The sequence below is a fragment of the Eretmochelys imbricata genome, chromosome 1, assembly GCF_965152235.1.
Source record: "Eretmochelys imbricata isolate rEreImb1 chromosome 1, rEreImb1.hap1, whole genome shotgun sequence".
NCBI classification, from domain to species: domain Eukaryota; kingdom Metazoa; phylum Chordata; order Testudines; family Cheloniidae; genus Eretmochelys; species Eretmochelys imbricata.
In genome coordinates, this window is record NC_135572.1 from 176553450 (window position 1) to 176572735 (window position 19286).

Genomic DNA, 19286 nt, shown 5'->3' on the forward strand with positions numbered 1-19286 from the left:
TTATGTTTGTAATGAACTATCTCAGTGAAAAGTGACAGACATGGATTCCAGAGGTGAGATCACACCACAGGATAACACGAGCTGACACACAGACCTACAGCTTAGATGCTCCAGAACTCACAACCTGAACCCATATCCAATGTCTCAAATCAAGCAGTGGAGGCAGGAATGGAAAATCTTCAAATTCAAACTATAATTTAATCGGAAAAGGTATTTTTAAAAAATCCATTGGGTATTTAATAAGGCTAAGTGTCAGAAATTAAAATGTTATTTGACCTTACCAAACAACAATCTCTCTTTGAACGTCTCTTCAATAATCAGCAAATGTGCTAAGTAACTGTATTTAAAAAGAGAAAGACAAACGATTTGTTCTTTACATATGATGCATCTGGAAGTTTTCACAAGTATGAATGTCCCTTTTGAAGTTTCAGTTGGCTTTGTTGGAAAGAACTAATGCTTTTGAATCTCAGCCTGCTCATATGTGTTCCTAATTGTTCTTTGCTGCTATAGAGGTGTGTTTGAAATGTCTTACCATTGTTACATCTTATGTCTACAGACACATCACCCAGCACACTCTTGTTTTACTAAGTGTCACTCTGGTTTTACTAAGTGTTACTGATACCTCTTTGAAATGAAATCTTAATGTATGTGATGGTGAATAGCTGTTCCTTTCTTTCACACAGATTACAGTAATTTTTCAGTGGATGCCACTGAACAGTAGCAAAATGAAAGCTGATGTATCCCTAGATATTAGGTTTTATCTGAAAAATAATCAAAGTTAGCTGAAACCCAAGAGCCCAAATAGCTAGTCTCCAAAGAAAATTATTTGATGGAAAATTATGTGAAAGATTTACATGATGTTTTCTGTGTTACTGAAAGTTTACCGTGATAGTAGTCACCTTTTCTGCTCATAATTCTTTGTTGATTAGTGTCCTAACAATTAGCTATTGGGGTCGTATAGTTTCAGATAAGTACTAATCATTACTATTTATTGGTAATGCTATTCCAAAGATGGTAAGACATTCACAGTTTCATAAAAATTAGGACTGAAAGTGGCCCCAGGGTTATTTAGTCAACGGTTGCAGGTCAGTTTCCATAGTTCAATACCTCATCCCCAGTGGTATATTGTCTGCTCTTGCCTTCACTACCTCTAATGATGGCAATATCACAATTTTTCTTGGCAGGTTGTAAAAATAATTAGAAAAGAAAAACAATTATAAAATTTTACTTATTTAAAGTTAAGTATTTCCTCCATAAAATTTTTAATTTTTTTACCTCCACTTCTGCATTCTTATACTGCCCACACAATTTCATGGGGACTCCTCAGTCATCATTATTGTAGACTGTACACAATTATTTCCTTCACCGTGTTTTAAAGAGCATGGGTGGAACTCTTGCCTCGCTGAAGTTAATGGCAAAATTCCTGTTAACTTAAATGGGGTCAGGATTCACTCCATGTTTTCCAAATCCTTTGCCCTGCTATTCTTTGGATTTAGGTAAAGACATGGTTACCATCCAAAGGCTTCCACTACTGACCTGACGGGAGTTCCAGAGGTACATGGAGGCAGCATTGGGCATTAAGCTATTTCTGGTCACAGAGTCATAGGAAGCATGTCAAAAAGTATAGGTAAAACAATGACCAGATTTGCTCTGTGTTACAAAATATGCAGTAAATTACATGACCCTTGAAACATCTAACCATCAACTAAAAAAGAAGCAAACAAAACCAAACCCTTTCATGTTAAGGCTGTAGCCACCTCTATTTTTTATACTGTATCAGGCCCTACGAAATCAAGGTGAGCTAAAGCAGTGAATACAGAGAAACCAAAACACATACAGGAAGAAATCCCCATTGAAGTCAATGGCAAAACTCCTATTGACACCTGTGAGGCCAGGATTTCACCCCAGGCTCTAATTTAGCAAGGTACTTAAGCACGTTTTCTAACGTAAACAAAGTTGTCTCATTTACTTCAAAGATACAACTCAAGAGTCTAAAGTTAGGTACGTGCTTAAGTATTTTCTTGAATTGGGGCCCACACAGGAGAAGCAGCTATTAAAAAATAAGCATTTGGCAGCTCTTAACTACAAAGTTATCACTGACATCTCCTACTCTGAATATAGTGATAAACTGTGGTATCTCAGATACCACCCTGTGGTTACTGCAGGCAAAGGATGACTTCTAATGGTGATTGAGATTGAATTTTATTTAAATATATTTTAATTTCCTCTATTAAAATATGAACATATTTCTCCTAAAAGCTATAGTAGGGGAATTTTTATTTACTTTTATCTTTTTTTTTTAATAGCCAGGTATTATATGTGCTTGGCTTCTGCACATATTTGAGATGCAAGCCTCAGACCAGAGAATTTGCTTATATTGGGTATGGAGTTTTGTGACTAAGAAATACAAGAAATTATAAAAAAAAATAAAGTGCTCAATCTATTTCAGGTGTTTTACATGTGTTAATGAAAATAAAGGGTGGACTAATGAGCGGTTATTTTTGTTAACTAATTTTGTCATAAAGGTGAAAATTAAATGTTACTTTTAAGAAGCAGAAGATCCAAAACCTGTGATTGTATAGCTTTGATTTTCATTAAATAGTTGTTCAGAAACAAGTTACAGATCAAAATAAAGTTTCTTGGTCTGCACTGAAATGAGGAAAGGAAAATTTAGTCTCTAGGCCAAAATGAGCCCTGCTGTGAGTAATTAAGTCAATGGAGTTATAAGGGGGCTGAATTTGGCCCTGTTAGGAGAAATAATTGTTCCAATTAGCACTAACTTTAGAAGTAGTTTTCATGAGTAGATTCTCTCACTTCTCACTGAGATCATACTAAAAGTAATGTAAATGTATGGAGTTGTACTGGATTTGGGTAAATTAACGGAGCAGAAAGAAGGAAACCTCGGTGATGTAGGATCAAGTCTTAAAAATGTAAACAGTGCATCTGGGGCTTTATGTTTTCAGAGATTCACTTTATAAAATACAAGATTGTGGATTTATAGGTGAAACTGAGCTTTAACACGGTTCTATCAAATTCAAACCAGAAGAGAAACAGCTGATTATGGTCAGACTCCATTGTTTTCTAACTCAGATTCACAAATACAGTAAAATAGATCACATGTTGCAGATGTCTGAAGATAAATTAGCGCCTGTCTACTAAATTGCTCATTGTGTTTTAAAAGAATGAATACACATTTTAATGTTTATTTTCCCTTTCAAAGTTGGCTGCAGATATGAAGAAGCTCATTTTAATCTAATCTTTTCCCTTGTGTGCAATAAGAGCAAGAGGGCACCTTGTTGGTGCTTGAAGATCATTTTAAGACAAATGTATACCACATAAATATTGCCGTTTAAGGGCAAATCTACACTAGAGCTCTACATTGGCACAGCTGCACCGCTATAGCACATCTGGTAAAGCTGTGCTATGCCGATGGGAGACAGCTCTCCCGTTGACATAATTACTCCACCTCCTCAAGAGGCGGAAGCTGTGTCAGCAGGAGAGCATCTCTCACCAACATAGCGTTGGCATGGACAGCGCTTATGTCGATGTAACTTACATCGCTCAGGGGGCGTGACTTTTTCACACCCCTGAATGACATAAGTTACATTGACTTAAACGGTAGTGTACACCAGCCCTAAATATTCTTTTCTCATACAATTCTACTTTCTGACAATATTTTAGTAGTATATTTCTTTACATAATGTTTTTAATGATTCCTATATTAAATGTATGCAAAAATTCAATTTTACACACTGGAATACTGAAAAAGATGTCCATGTGTAATTTAGTTGTGTATATGGACCGGCTTCCTTTTCAAAACTGTCTGAATGGACTTTTTAAAACTCCACTTCGATGTTTGGGGCACTGAACTCAATGCCTGAAATAGATGAAATTAAGATCTAGATATCCTCCAGTATATTTACTGCTGTATTAACACAGTTCATACTTTCCACATGGTTTTAACAGGAAAATTTGAGCCACTGATAATCATTTTTTTAACCAGCTGAAGACTTACAATAGCAAAGATTTTTATGGATTGAACAAATTTAGTGACATGTCGGGGGAATTAATAAGATAGCTCATTAATGGAATAATTACTATCTTCCTGGTCTAGCAGCCTGTCTCTGGAAGTGATCAGCATTCGGTGGCATAACTCTCCCATAATGAACATAATTGTAAAAATTATCAGAGGGAGGAAGTTCTTCCTGAGCCCAGCAACTATCCAGTTTATGTTGGGAACCAGGAGGATTGCTAGTCCTAGTGAAACTATAGTGAAAAACCTTTCTTTTTCATACAATTGTTGAATGTTTTTGAATTTTACCTGGGGTTTCCTTCAATGGTATTTTATGGTAGTGAGTTTTACAGATTAGTTATACATTACACAACATTTGGTAGTTTCTTATCCTTTTTGATTCAGGCTTTTAATTTTGGATTCCTGCTACTTCCTGTTAAGTATGGAAATTCAGTTAAGGCAGTTATGGCTCCCAACAACCTAAACTTTGCCTTGTAGCAAAACTATGGAATAACTATCTATGATTGTGGCATTTTATTGTTTGTGGTCCTATATCAGATTAATCTGATTTTTAAAGACACATTAGATTCCCCCCACCTCCCAAATTGTGTCAGTACAGGGTAGAATTAAGTATATTTGGATGCCCTGATTGCGCATTTCCCATATGTTAACATATTTGGATTTCCTTTAAATTTATCCTTAATTCTGAATTTTCTTGGTTCATAATTATTGCTCTTAGGATTGCAATATTGCTGTGCTGTATGTTATCCTAAATCACTATTATGTACTTTCAACAGTAACTCAATTTTAATGTCATTTTTATCTGTGCCTTTCCTTAAAAAAATTAATACATGAAGATTAAAACAAGAAAGTCAAAGAGAGTCATTGCCATGTGATATTTTTAATTATTTGAAGATGCCAAGTTTTGACTTTCAATCATTTTTATTTTAACTTCTATGGATAGATTCACTGGTAAATTTTCGCTACTTTATGCCACTCTGGAGCTGCACAGAGCGACCAGAGTACACAGGAGTTAAGGCACTTTGTTTCATGAGAACAGTGCAAAGCAGCCAGAGTGTACATCCCAGTTCCCCTCCCCCCATCTTCCAAACTTCTTTTGCCCCTTGCATCTCCCTGTATTCCTCTGCACACACGCTCAAGCTTCCCCCCCTTCTTGCACCCCCTACATTCCCATGCACAAATACACCAGAGCCCCCTCCGTTATGCACCCCCTACACACGTTTGTATACACCCACTTCAATTTACCTTCCTCCTTTCTCCTTCTCCTAATTCCCTTGATCAGACATTCACCCATTTCCTTCTTCCTTCGGTCTTTCTCTTTTCTCCACTCAGTGGTGGTGCTGGGGAGGAGTTTGCAGGGGCTATAGTCATCCCCCCCGCCCCCCGATTGCCTTAGACTCCGTTGTAGCCAAAGGTCAAACATTACACAGAAGTAAGGGTGGTATGGTATTGTCACCCTTACTTCTCTGCTGCTGCTGGCGGCAGCACTGCCTGCAGAGCTGGGCAGCCAGAGAGCGGTGGCTGATGCCACCACTGGCAGCAGCGCAGAACTGCAGAAGTAAGGGTGGCGTACCCACAAGATGAATAGCAATTTTCTGTCTAGCCCCCTTCTGCCCCCCCATGTCCCCCGGAAAAGGCTGGTGCCATCCCATCGCCACTCCACTCCACCCTTTGGTTTCCCCCTCCCAGTTGCCATCTTTATTGAATAGATGTGGTCCAACTGATAGTTTTTTAAAACAAAGATTTAAAATTAGTGGCTATTTTTGCCATTATTTTTCTTAACTGAAAGTTTATCTGTTTAACGAAGCTAGTGCGTAAAATATTTTCTGTATGCTGCCAGGAGAGTGGCAGAAACACTCTGAGGAGCCATTGAAAATCCTAGTTGAAAATCACCAAAAATGTGATCTGTTATCCAATCTATTGCTATTGTAAGTTAAACAAATGTTACTGCAAGAATCAATAGTTTTAAATAAAGTAAAAATTAAATGGTACATTATCCAAGGAGAGAGAACTGACCAATAATACCAAAGATATTTTCACTGAACCTGTAGTGAGTCATTGTTGAAAGGTAAGAGTTCAGGCAGAGATAAATTCAAGGCACAATCCATAAAACTGGAAGTCAGCCTTACAAAACATGTTCCACACTAAGGAACGTCATTAAATTAGTGTCACATACAGATATGAAGAGTCTATACTGTATTGAAATAGCCAGCTTCTCCTAATTTAAAAGGCATCCTCATGACAAAACTACACCTGTTCACACTGAAAGATATGGCACTGTTTGCTTGAGATTACCTGGGCCTCCTGTTAGCGTGGATCCCCATGCCATTGGCCTACTGACTTGAATGACCCCAGATAGGCCCAGGGGCAGTGCTGCTGAATCCTGATGCAGGGTTGGGACCTTAAAAACTTATCTCCTTATATTGCTAAAACAGGTTGTATATCTGCTTAGCTATATAACTAATAAATAACTTAGCTAGACAAATATGTGTTACATACAATTCAAATATTTTCAGCCAAATAACCTTGATTTCTGTCAGAAACAGCTTTCCTCACTATGAGCAAAATCTTGCCCTTACCTGGAAGGCCTGCTGAGAGAGAGAGAGAGAGAGAGAGAGTGTGTGTGTGCGGGGGAGCGGGGGTATCATTCTAATCCTGGCTGGCACAAGAGCCATCCCTGCAGCTGCAGCACAGAGTGTTTCAAGAGAGCCCTCTGTAACCTGATGCTGATTGTTCCTCACAGCAGAAGCCTGCATGTTCCACTGACATCAACATGCTTGAACGCAGGACAGGAGACAAGGCAAAAGCCCCTTCAGTAGATCCGAGGAAGGATCCAGAATTCCTCATGTGGGGAAGAAGAGGAAGATCCTTACTCACCAGTCCCCTTTGAACACCTGCACAGCACATAGCAGAGTTTAGGCCTATATTACATGTACATATTAATTTTTGTTTATATGATCAGTATGTACCTGGAAATAATAAAGAGCTTTCATTTGATAAACTCTTCAAATTATGTCATCAACTGCAGAGCCCAGTGCCCAGCTGCTAATTTCCTTCATGCTCCTTTTGCCAATATTCTTATTTTTCACATTTGCACAACGTCCACTAACTACAGAATCAGTATACAGTAGTAGCACCAATTGTACAATAGTAGAAAAGTTAGGACAGCATTTTAAAAGTTGAGTGCCTAAAGTTAGGCATGTCCTGTAAATCCAGAATTAGACACCTAAATTATAAATGCCTGATTTTCAGAAGTACTGAGCAGCTGCAGCACCCCTCACAGAGCAGTCCACAAACTGAAAATCAGGCCACTTATTTATGAACCGAAGGGGAATATTTGAAATGTGACTACATGACTTAGGAGCCTAAGTCCCATTGTCAAAAGTCCCTTAAGTGCTGAGGAGCGTAAATCTTATTGTAAGTCAATGGGACTTAGGTTCCTAAGACATTTCTGAAAACAAGATTTCAGCACTTTTCAATTTTTTACCCTAAACAGGAATTTAGGTGCCAACTCTGTTACTCTAATTTTAAAAAATTGGCCTTGGTTTTCATTAGAAATGTCAATAACAGTAACAATAACATTTGTAAATAATAAGATATTTAGACTAGAAGCCAAATAATTTCAGCAAAACATCAATCTTCTAGTACATTATAACGAGGCATATTAATTAAATCCTTCACCAATATAGGATTCAGTTTATTAATAAAAATCATATCCTAAAGCCTGGTCATAATACCAAATCTAACCCTTAGTGCTTTAGAATACTTGCCTCAGAAAATGTATACAAACCATCAGGCTCAAATAATCAGAACTGGAATCAGGATCTTAATGCATATAGGTCATTGTTAGTTAAATGTGCGATGGATTGGTAGAGGCCAAAAATTGTCACAACCTGGTAGACATTCAATGACATAGAGGGTGTGCCATTGGTCACGATCTCGTTCCTTGGGACAAGTGTCTACATCACAGAAGGCCACCCTCAGAACTGGCACAAGTTAACACAGCCACTGCTGGAAGTCACATCAGGGATTCAAAGACTTTGGGTGGGATTCACTTCACTTGCATAAAGCCCAAGCATTCGAGCCCTGCGAAGGTAAGAGTGGTCAGAGAGGTGAATCCACTCTCCAATCAGGATAAATATGAGTGGGACTTCATATGGGCTAAAATAGTGGCCATACTCCTCAAAGCCAGTTGCGTGGAGTAATGGAAACCCTGGATTACCCTCACAGGGGTCTATTTCCATGGCATACAAGGGGCGAATGGGCATTTCTGTGCATCTGCTCAGGTGATCAGCCTTATGAGGATGTGCAAACCATTGCACTGGCCCTGAAAGCATATGGAGTTTGAGCTACTCTCACCCCAAAAAGGAGTACTTGTGGGAGACTAACAAATTTATTTGAGCATAAGCTTTCGTGAGCTACAGCTCACTTCATTGGATGCCACAAGTACTCTTTTTCTTTTTGCGAATATAGACTAACACAGCTGCTACTCTGAAACCTCTCACCCCAAAGAGGCAGTCATGTAAATAGAAGGTGAAAGCATATTTTTAGGAATCATCAGAAAGATTAGATGTTTTTTAAATAAAGAAAAATATAGATAAGCAAGCTACTCCACCACCCCAAAGTTTAATGCCTGTAGGAGATAAAGTATTTCTAAGGGTTCTGTTGATTCTCTTCTCAGATCTACACAGTGCATATCACTGCAAAGTGAAATACATACAATACATTTCAAGGACTATCAATCACCTATTTTCAAAGCTGTGGATCTGCCTAGAAACTGCTGTCAACAGAAAGGCAGGTCTACGCATGGGCAAACCTCAGAAGGCTCAGAATCCAATAACTTAGTTTGAAATCTGTCCACTCCTATGAAACCCAAGTTTTCAGGCTCTGTGTGGGAGGGGTTACATAGTGGTTAAAGATGTCATATCTTCACACTGAATCCAAGGTTATGGTGTCATACAGCCATGTCTCAAGGCTGCTGCTCCAGTCTATTGGCTGGAATAGCAGACACGACCCCTCCATGCCGGTTGTGTTCAGCTTTGGTTTGGTTAAGCACCTGTCTCCCTGTGCACCTGTGACCAGGACACTTTCCTCCCTCCCCTTCCATCTTCCCCCTCAGTCTCCCATAGCACTCCTTGTCTGTGGGCAAACCCCAAACCTCTGCAAAACCCAAATCTGTCTTATCTGTGATAATCTGCAGTCTCTGGAGGCTTTGTCACTAGCAAAATTGTAATCAGCAAGTGAAGGAGTAGGAATGGAGCAACAGGGAAATAAATTCAAACATGTGAACCAGAGACAAGCAGAAGATCATATGAGAGAAATGAATGGTTATATGAGGGGATGTGTTTCCCAGATAAGCATAAGGCCAACACTGAAAACAAAAGCTCAAGTGGTTTGGCTGAGAAATTCAAAATGCACAGATTTTTGCCAGGGCAGTAACTGTTAAATGGCAATAGAATATATATGTATACATTAAGAAAATAATAAAGTATAGAATGACTCTCACCCAACTGTGGGACAAAAGCAGGCAGCAGACAAGACTGTCTGAACTCTGATGCGGGCAGTCTGGGACACAGTGTGCTGTGGTTGACTCTGCATCATCTTTCTGATGCTCCTGGTGTGCTGGCCAGCTGGCTTGAACATGCCTGAAGCATTTGAGCTCAGGCCTATCCACCACACCCAGCACCAAAAAGAAAAGTCATCAGATCAGGTTCCCAAGCAGTGTGATTCAGGTGAGAATTCCACCTCCAAAGGAAGTTGGGGCCAGGGCATTCAAGACAGTGGGTACTCCATCTGTGCTATTATGGCACTAAACATGAGGTCTTAAATGACCAACACTGCATAAGTCCCAGTTAAATATTAATCACATGAATTTGAAGACTGGACACAACCAATTCTGAGCATACATATCTATCTAAAGAAGGAGAACTCTGCACAGTGTATGCTGTGCTGCTCTTAGAGAAGACAAGAATGCACCTATTTTTTCCAAGTATTTTCTCCCCCATCCCAACCCACATTTATAGGAATATGAATTAATATTTCTTTGAAAGTTTCATAAGCTAGATCTCCTGCAGAAACACAAGGCTCTTTCCTACTGTGTGCGTGTTACAAGAACAAACCACTAATACAAAAGAGGGGGTGGAGAAAAGGAAATACTGCACCAAATGTAACTGAAATTGCCACATAAATTATAATTAAACCATTAGCAATAAAATATAGACGAAAGCCCCAGCAACCATGTACAAAGTTAAACAATGCCAAAAAAAATCACTTGGATGTAAATATTTTTACTAGGTGAGAAAAGTCAAAGCTGAAATAAGTTTAATTCTGGTGGGAGATATAATGCACATTAGCTTTTATACAAGCTTGTATTTACCCATCTAATAAAAGTAATAGTCATGTTTAAAGAGACCCTTTCAGACAGATTAGGCCCAAAATTTTAGTTTTATTAAAAATAACTAATAGAGGAAATTGTACTGGAGACACCCTGATTGGGTAACAGACTGTCACTAAAATAATTCAAAAAATGTCAGATGCAATTTTGATCCCCCTTTACCTGATAAGCAACCTATTGTAGGGCTCCTGAATGGTCACAAAGAAAAGTTTCACAGTCTAATAAATGCTGTTAGTAAATTTCTCCCTTTTAAAAAACATCAATGAAAACATTTTTTGGTTTGGGTTTAAACATTCCCTTACATTCTCAACCCAAGACTGCTGCCTTGAGCTAGTTTCTGACAAGAGAAAGTGAAAGAGACGAAAAACTACAGCAAAAGTGATCAGTTTATTTTCATTTGTCCGAGTGAAGTGAAAAACAGCAGAAACTGTGAAAAGATAATTAGGTTTTTAAATTTCTTTCAATTTGATAATCTAAAGGGATTATATCTAACGGGGATTTGAAAATATGTCACCTAAAACTATACGAAGCCAGATTCACCTATATGCTCCAACTGCTTTGTATTGTTTTGGCAATGCAGAGTAGCTAGAAACGTGGTTTAACCAGTCGGACTGGGTTGATGGCTGCTATATTTCACTGGAATGGGTAAAAGCATCCACACTGTATCCATGAATCTGGCCCATGATTTTTAACCCCAAAGTGTTCTTTCTGTATACGTTTTCTTTGGATTTGTGCATTGCTGTTCTCCTTACTTCACTCAAGTGAGTTGATTTATATGCAAGCAGGATTTGGCATGGGTGCAACCTGAAAAATTTGTATCCATACTTCGAACACCCAAAAAGTTTGTGGGTTTGGAACTAGGTTATGGTTTATGCTAATCTCTAATCTCCACAGGAATCAGTGGAATTGATAAGCAAATTTGGCTGGTCAGTGTCTCTGCAATAATACATACAGAACTGTGGGAATATTTCTTTCCATGGGTCAGACCCTGTGAGATACTGAACACCGGTATCGCCCGGAGAAATCAATGGGAGTTCAAGATGCCCATAACTTTAAACCCAATCCTGCAACTCTTATACATGTGAATATTCCGTATGCACACAGGCAGTATAAGTGACAACAAAGTACTGAGACTACTTGAAATCAATGGGCCTACTTTAGAAAAGATTACTTATGTGAATAAATATTACCAGATTTGTCCTATATTTGAAAACATTCACGATAAACTATGTTATAGGGGTGCATTTATTTCCTAAAGGAGAAAACACAACACAGCAACACAATGCTAATTACTGCTTGATCAGTTGGTATTCTGGCATCCTGGTAATCATCTTTAAAGGTCAAGAATGCCATGTTTTGCCTAAAACAGACCATATATCTTATGGCTTCAAAATGAAACTAAAGACTATAACCTGCTCCATCCAGCTGTACTTAATAGAGTCCTTTCTTTTTGTTTTTCATTCTCTGCTTTAATCTGCTTTAAAGTTAATTGACATTCCCATAAATTTTTGCATGTAACTTGATAACTCTAGAAACAACATATTATACATTGTAAAGTAAAAATATTTTAATTAAAGTTAATGATGACACAAGGAAAATGTGACAACCTATAAACTATTCTGGATAGAATTATAATTCTATCATGCAGTTAAAAGACCAAAGAAACATTCCCACAGTTTCTGTACCAGTCATTTCTATTTGGTTTCAGATCAAACAATCCTCCTTATTTTGTAAAATTAATATAAAATATTGCTTTGTTGGCAGAAAACAGCAATAACCTCTCTTTCCAAAGGAATTAAACTACAAAAGAAAATAAAAACAAAAGAAAACAACATACTGGTGATGACTGGGGCCACTTTTAATCCAAAGAGGACAATAAACCTTTTTGTCTAGATTGGGAGTGGCCCACGCTCAGTCTCCTGGGTGAGCAACACAGTTCCCACACTTGCTTAGCTGCAGCTTACTAAAACTGTCTGATGCCCCCCCACACTGGCTTGGGGCAACTCCACACCATCCCATAATCAAGGTTGTCTCTCAAAAGCCATAATCTAGCTCTTAAACTTTCCAGGCATCTATCATGCAGGTACAATTTCCTAATCTCCTTGCTACAGGTATTAATTAGCAAGAGTAAATTCAATTAAAAATTAAAAAAAAAAAATAGAAAAATGTGTTTCCTCTCCTCCCACACCTCACAGGGCAAAGGAAGGAAAGTCAAAAGGAAAGGATCTGAATTTCTCCTGACATCATTCTTGGCCACTATAAGGCCAGTGATTTCCTGTATGAGAACTTGCAGGTTAGGAGACAGCCAGACTTTTTTACTTGTTTCCCAATGCAACAGAGGGAATTTAAGACCACTGATCGGAGGGAAGCTCTTTCATGCTTCTCACTGGTGACCTTCAGACTGTCCATCCTTCCACCCTGCTCATAATGGCTGGTGGGGTGAGATAGGGTTCTTGTTCCTACTGATACATACAGGAAGCACCTCAAAAATAGACAGTCTACAGCAGGTTGCTTGTTTGATCTGACCTTTGTCAAAGTGTTAGGATGGCAGGAATTCTTTGTAGTAATTGTGGTTCTGAGCCATAACAAACACGAGTACAAAGCTAGCAAAGAATGGACAAAACAATGCCATGTTAACATGGTGGGAAAGGCTTTGCAATCATGCACAGATTCAAGACGTGCCTCCTATGAGCCCAATTTTCTTCCCCAACGGAGATTGCAATTTGAGGGTCATATTTCATTGGTTTGCGATTCCTGTGTTGCCCCCAAGGGTTTGGGGCCTATACAGGCATTACATTGAAATTGGACATATTCTCTTTTCTTTTCTGAATGGATGCTGGGAACTTTATTACGTGGTTAAAAATTCTCAGTAATGAAATCTCTGGCCTTCACTTACTGTAGAAATGGATGAGCTTTATTTCTGCCCTTGATTTAGAATGATAGCAGCAAAACATTTTCACATCTTTTGTAAAACACAATATATAAATGGTCACATATTTAAATAATCTCAGAGAAGGACCTAATTTAATGCTAATATCAGAAAAAAGGTAGTCTACTGGATATTATATAATGACCAACATAGAACAATACCCATTTTATACAAAGCTTTGTTATTTGCTAGGAAGACGGCATCAGATGTCTCTCTGCTGAAAAAACACAATGCGCTCCACTATTATATTTCTTATTAGTAATACTCTGATTTGCAGAATTTCATCCCCATTACACTTCTCACCAGTAAGGCCTTGCCTACATGGGAAAGGTGTACTGATTTAATTAAATTGTTTTAGAAACTGATTTAGTTAAAACAGTGCAATCCCTTGTGTGGAATTCTTATTTTGGCTTAAGAGTGCCTTGTATCAATTGATCAATATAATGCCTCTTTAAACCTTACACGGCCTAAATGTGATAGTCCTTTGATTATTTTATCTATTTGATGAAATGTCTGTCAAAAGTACTCATATACATAATGCAAAATGATTTTTTTTAGGGCCATGGTAGACAGAAGGGAAAGTACATGATAAGAATATTTAACACAGGACATAAAAATCAAACAGTCCCTGAGTTATACACATCCATCTACCTGTTTTGCTTGAAAAATGATTAACTGCCCTAGGTCAAAGTATTTTTCTCTCCACTAAACTCTATCATCATTTTTTTTTTTCCAAAAATAGGTGACTTGAACTCAAGGAACACAAGTTCTCTACAGGGCTAGCTCTTGTATCTGCACTAATCTCTGAAAAGGAAGCAGGGGCAGCTGGAACCATGGTCCCTGTCCCTGCCGGGCTGGGTGCAGAAATGAGCACATACTACACCCTCTTTAAGATGCTTGCTGGAACTCTGGGAGATATAGACAGGGTCTCTTTCATCTCTTGATGGGCTATGGCTGTATGCCAAAATTAAATCCTAAAAATCTAAAGTTTAGTATGGAGACTAAAGTTTTGAGTTTGATTATGAACAAATGGGGTATGGTGGTCCCTGTTGTTAACTTCAGCCATCATCATTAGCACAAGCTAGCTCAGATGGCAACCTGTGTCTAGGAGAGACCCGGGACTGAAATAACAAGGTTATTACAGGTCAGGATTCAGGTACATTGATAGAACTATGGGAGGACCCAGAACTAGAATGCTTGGGGTGCTGTAAGTCAATACTGATGTTCTTGGGCAGGACTGTGTCTGAAATCTAACAATTGAAGAGTAGGAGTGCTCCAGGTTAGAACCGAGGTGACAATGTAGGACAACGTATGCATAAGAAAGGATATCACATTCCCACACAAAGCTCAGCACTAAACAATAATACTATGTATCTACCTAAACAGCGTGATGCAATATTTATTCCAAAGAGTCATAAAGAGAAGTATTTTTAAATAGTTTGTTTCTCTATAGCAGCAGAAAATCAACTAATTTCAACTATTTAGGATTAGCTAATCCTACAGAAAATTAGTACCATATCTAATACTTGATATTTTATCAATCTGTATATTAAAATCAAGTTTTAAAGCCATGTTGTTAATGGAATTAAAGCACCATCACTCTTTTCTAAGTGTCTGTAGCGTGTAGTCACAGTCCATTAAAAGAATGTTAGCATGGTTCATAACAGGATGTGAATGAAATAATCATGTAATCAGGACTATTTCAACATCAGTAAAGCTTTAGAGTGATTATTCTGTATAGCTGTAACACAATACCTTTTTGCACAGTTTCCCTGATCAGATTAAAATGATGATGAATTCCTCGATGGCCCAAGTGTGCTCCAAGGAAAGCTAGAAGGTTGTACAGTTAACTCCCAGGGTGTAACTCTAAACCATACAACCTACTACCTCAACCCGGATGCACACAGCTTCCAACGGTGACCATAAAGTCTTCTTCACATCTTCAGCATCTCTTTCAAACATGGCAGTCACATATCTATGTGCTCCCTACTGGGTGGATTTTGAAAATGTTAAATATAGTTAACTTTATTTTCAGTCATGTTCCATTTTTAACATTATAATGAAAATACATATTTGTCTATTGTGAGGGCACTGCTAGCAATCAGTTTCATCCAGATCTTTTCTTTTTAAGAAAAACGTTTAAAGGGATGATGAGAATCCAACTATATTTCTAAAAGAACTCACTGTGGTCACTTAGTGTTTTTTAAAATAAAAATCAAGTAGACATCCAAATTTAGTTATTTCCTTTGACCACATGCTATATGAATTTAACATTGTGTCATGTTATGTATTTATTTAAAACTGGTATACTCTACCCTTGCTCTGTGAAAAATATTTAAATTCCTTAAATATGAGTATAGGTTTTTAATTTGATTTTAAGACAAGAGTGCTTTAAATAAATCAAATGGAACAAAATTATTTAATACACTAATAAGGCACATGACAACAAAAGCATAACAGAATTAAAAGTTTAACAAAATGTCCAAAATCCGCTTTTACTTGAAGCAATTACCTAGACATCAGATTTTCAAATATCACCAAGTAGCTTGTCACGTAATCTTTTGCCAGATCACCAGAATGACACAGACCCATAGAAGCGAGCTTGTGCAGTATACTTTACCACAAGATCGGATCTACGGGTTTATGCCAATTGGCACCATCAGCTAGCATCTCCCATTTTAAATGAAATGTGGAAGGCTTAGGACAAAATAACTTGCGAAGCATTTATAATTAGGATAATCAAAGAGTAAAATATTTAAATCAACTGTAGAAAGAAACCTAATTAATATATATTTCTAACCTGAGGCTGCATAATCCAACAATTGGCCTTCAGAAAATAACTTTGGTACGTTTTTTAAAAAGAGGAAAATACAAAAAAAACCCTACAATATTTGACAGGTTTACTGCATAATCTTTTTAGCCATAATCAGAATAAACATCATTTTACATAAACTATGCAACATTGGTGCATCCGAAATTCGCAGTGACTTCCACAGGAGTTTTGCATGCCCAAAGAATGCAGGATTGGGTCCCATAATTAGATGTGAAATAATAAGAACAATATATGATCAGCTTCTATGCTTGAATATGAAACGTACTATAAACCAACAATGAAAATCAAACCACTGTATCTGAAAATCCATCATGTATGAGAGCTGGGCTCCAACATTAGAGATTTCATCATAGTACAATGCTTACAGGTACTTCTTACCAAGAACTTGATTATTAAGTAAACCATATAAAAATCAAACCCCAGAAATTAGTTTATATATTTTGTTCACCAAAATTCCAAACCATATTGCTTCCTGGTAAAACTTCAGGATTAACTCATAAACCAAATTTGCCCTTGTTTTCACTGACCCAAAGTATGGTGCCTCATCCAAATAGGCCCTTTGTAGAAATATTCAGTAACTCAACAGGTGAGACAGACGGACACATTTTTATAATCTAAATATTTTACATGAATGCAATTTCATCTCAATATTTTAAAGATCAATACATGATAAATGAGTGTAATTCTAAAACAGCATAACTACAAATGTATTTTTAAAATATTGGCAGCAGAGGTGCACTTATTAAAATAACTGCTGCAGAGATGATTTGGTTTTAGCAGGTTGTTGAAAATCTGCAGCTGAAAATCTGTATCTGAACTGGATTTCAATATTCACCTTAAATTGTTTCCCATCAAAGGCCCAACTCTGTAGTCCTTAGTCTGGAAAACTTCCATTTAAGAGAGTGAGAGTACTGCTAGCACAGGGATACTGGATCAGGCCCATACTCTGTTCAGTATCTGGAAAACTGCAGCAAATACTTTTAGTTTGAAAAGGGTAACAATGATCTGAAGCCTGTGAACGACCATTGTGTTTTTGAATAATTTAGTAGATTAAATCTTAGAACATCTACGATATGTTACTTGGTTTTTCGTAATTGTTTAAACAAATTATTTTCCAGAAATGCATGTTTTAAACTGGCTATGATTTTATGTACATGTGCATTCAAGAGTAACAAAACTTTATACATGCTTTCTGCTGAAGCCAAAGGGTTAACATATTGTGTCATAAAAGCCAATCCCTGTGCCTAAAATACTTAAGATTATCAAAAGCATGAATACTGACTGCTTATATCTCTTACTGATTGATTCTAATGGATGCTACAGGAGAGGACTTCTCAGATATTTCCATTTCTAAGAATGATGGAGAGGTATTTAACATTTCATAAAAAAACCCACATTGGTCACTGCACTTCATATATATATTGTAAAAGATCCAAAGTATATAATGATTTTTCAGTTTAGTCTAAAGTTACACAGAAAAAAGGATAAAAGCAACCAGTAGTGCACTATTCCCAACAGAAAACAATAAAAGAAAAAAGTTTAATAGATATCTGTAAGATTATTTTTGTCACGTTCCCTTTTAACAAAAAGACAATCCTTTTACATTAGTATTTTCAGTGTTCTTGCCCACTTTGTTTATTTAAATATATATATATATATATATATATATATATATATAAAATATTTGTTTATTTTATATACGTAAAAATGTTTAAGAAGATCACTTTATTACCTTCACTGATTTCTGGTATAACCAACTTCTTCATTTTTCATGTCCGTTTTAATTTTTCCTTGCACTAAAAGAAGAAAATGATTTAGAGAGAAATAATGAAAAGGTCTATTCTGTGAAAGTATTTTTAGAACATGAAATATGTAAAAGGATAGCAACCATAATTTTAAAGATCTAAAACCAACGCCCCTCTGAAGGCCACTGGCAAAATATGCAGTGAGCCATACACACTTAGGCAAAGTGACTGTGTCATTTGTGTTTCTTTATTCTTTTTTTTTTAATTTTTAAAATTGTATTAATAATTCCAAAAACAGAAGTGTACACTTGGTAGACAATAAAAAAGGTTTGCTTAAAGATGCTTATCTGATTTTAATTTGGCATGGAACTTAATATAAAAATATTGGAGAAAGTTAAGTTCAATTACACTTACGATAATTTTTAAAAAGATACTTTTGTAAAAACTCAGAAAAATATATAATTTGATTGCTATGCTTAAATTTACAAAAAAATTATGTTCTTTTAAGAGAATGCAGGAATAGGTTGTGCATTATACGAATAAGCATTATTGACATATGTAGTTATTTTTACACAAGTATTGGGGAGAAATCACAATAAATTTGTTCTTTTTAATACAGGTGAATAGAGCTATACCTTTCCTATACATATATGATCTCCATTTAGTAATTTCCCACAATTCACTGCAAAGCAACAAAAATATAAAGTAGCACAATTCAGCAGGTAGTCTTAGAGCAGCTATCCAACTGGTAATCTATAAATTGTGAAATACATGTGTAAACTTCACTAAATATATTTTGTAAAACCATAAGATGGTTATGAAGTTTGTATAAGAAAAGAAACAAAAAATTACAGTTTTTTAAAATAAGAAAATCAAAGTTTTCAATGGAATCACATTTTCTATCTCAAGGTATTTTCTGCCCAGGGACTTATGACTTTTTAATATAGGATTCAAAAGAATAGACAAAGACTGAGAAAAAAATCATACTGAAAATATATAAAATATATTGATTTGGACAACACTTTCATTGTTTGCCAGGGAAAATGAATTTTATTACAAATTGTTCCAATTGCCTAGCAATTTATTTCCAAAGACAGACAAAATGATTAAAAAGCAAATGATCTGCTGACACAGCACTGTGCTTTAAACTTACAGTAACTTTGTATGCACTTCTCACAAAAATATTGAATGGATATCTTAAGCACTGTTTCAACTATTCTAGGACAAGTGCTGATTTACCAAACATCCTAAAATAGGCACTGTCACTAGCAGCAAACCAGGCTTACTGCATGAAACTTCAAATAATGTGCCTTTTATTCCTGTGCTAATTACACTGAATTCTTTGTAATGGA

General features: G+C 36.7%; 1 long non-coding RNA gene across 1 annotated transcript in view; it reads right to left on the reverse strand.

Annotated features, from left to right (window-relative positions):
* LOC144259098 (uncharacterized) overlaps nucleotides 1–19286 on the reverse strand; it is a 71822-nt gene that overhangs the window by 20982 nt on the left and 31554 nt on the right. The window contains exon 3 of the long non-coding RNA XR_013344821.1: nucleotides 17922–17985. This is a non-coding gene — a long non-coding RNA (uncharacterized LOC144259098). The remainder of the gene's footprint in view (nucleotides 1–17921; nucleotides 17986–19286) is intronic.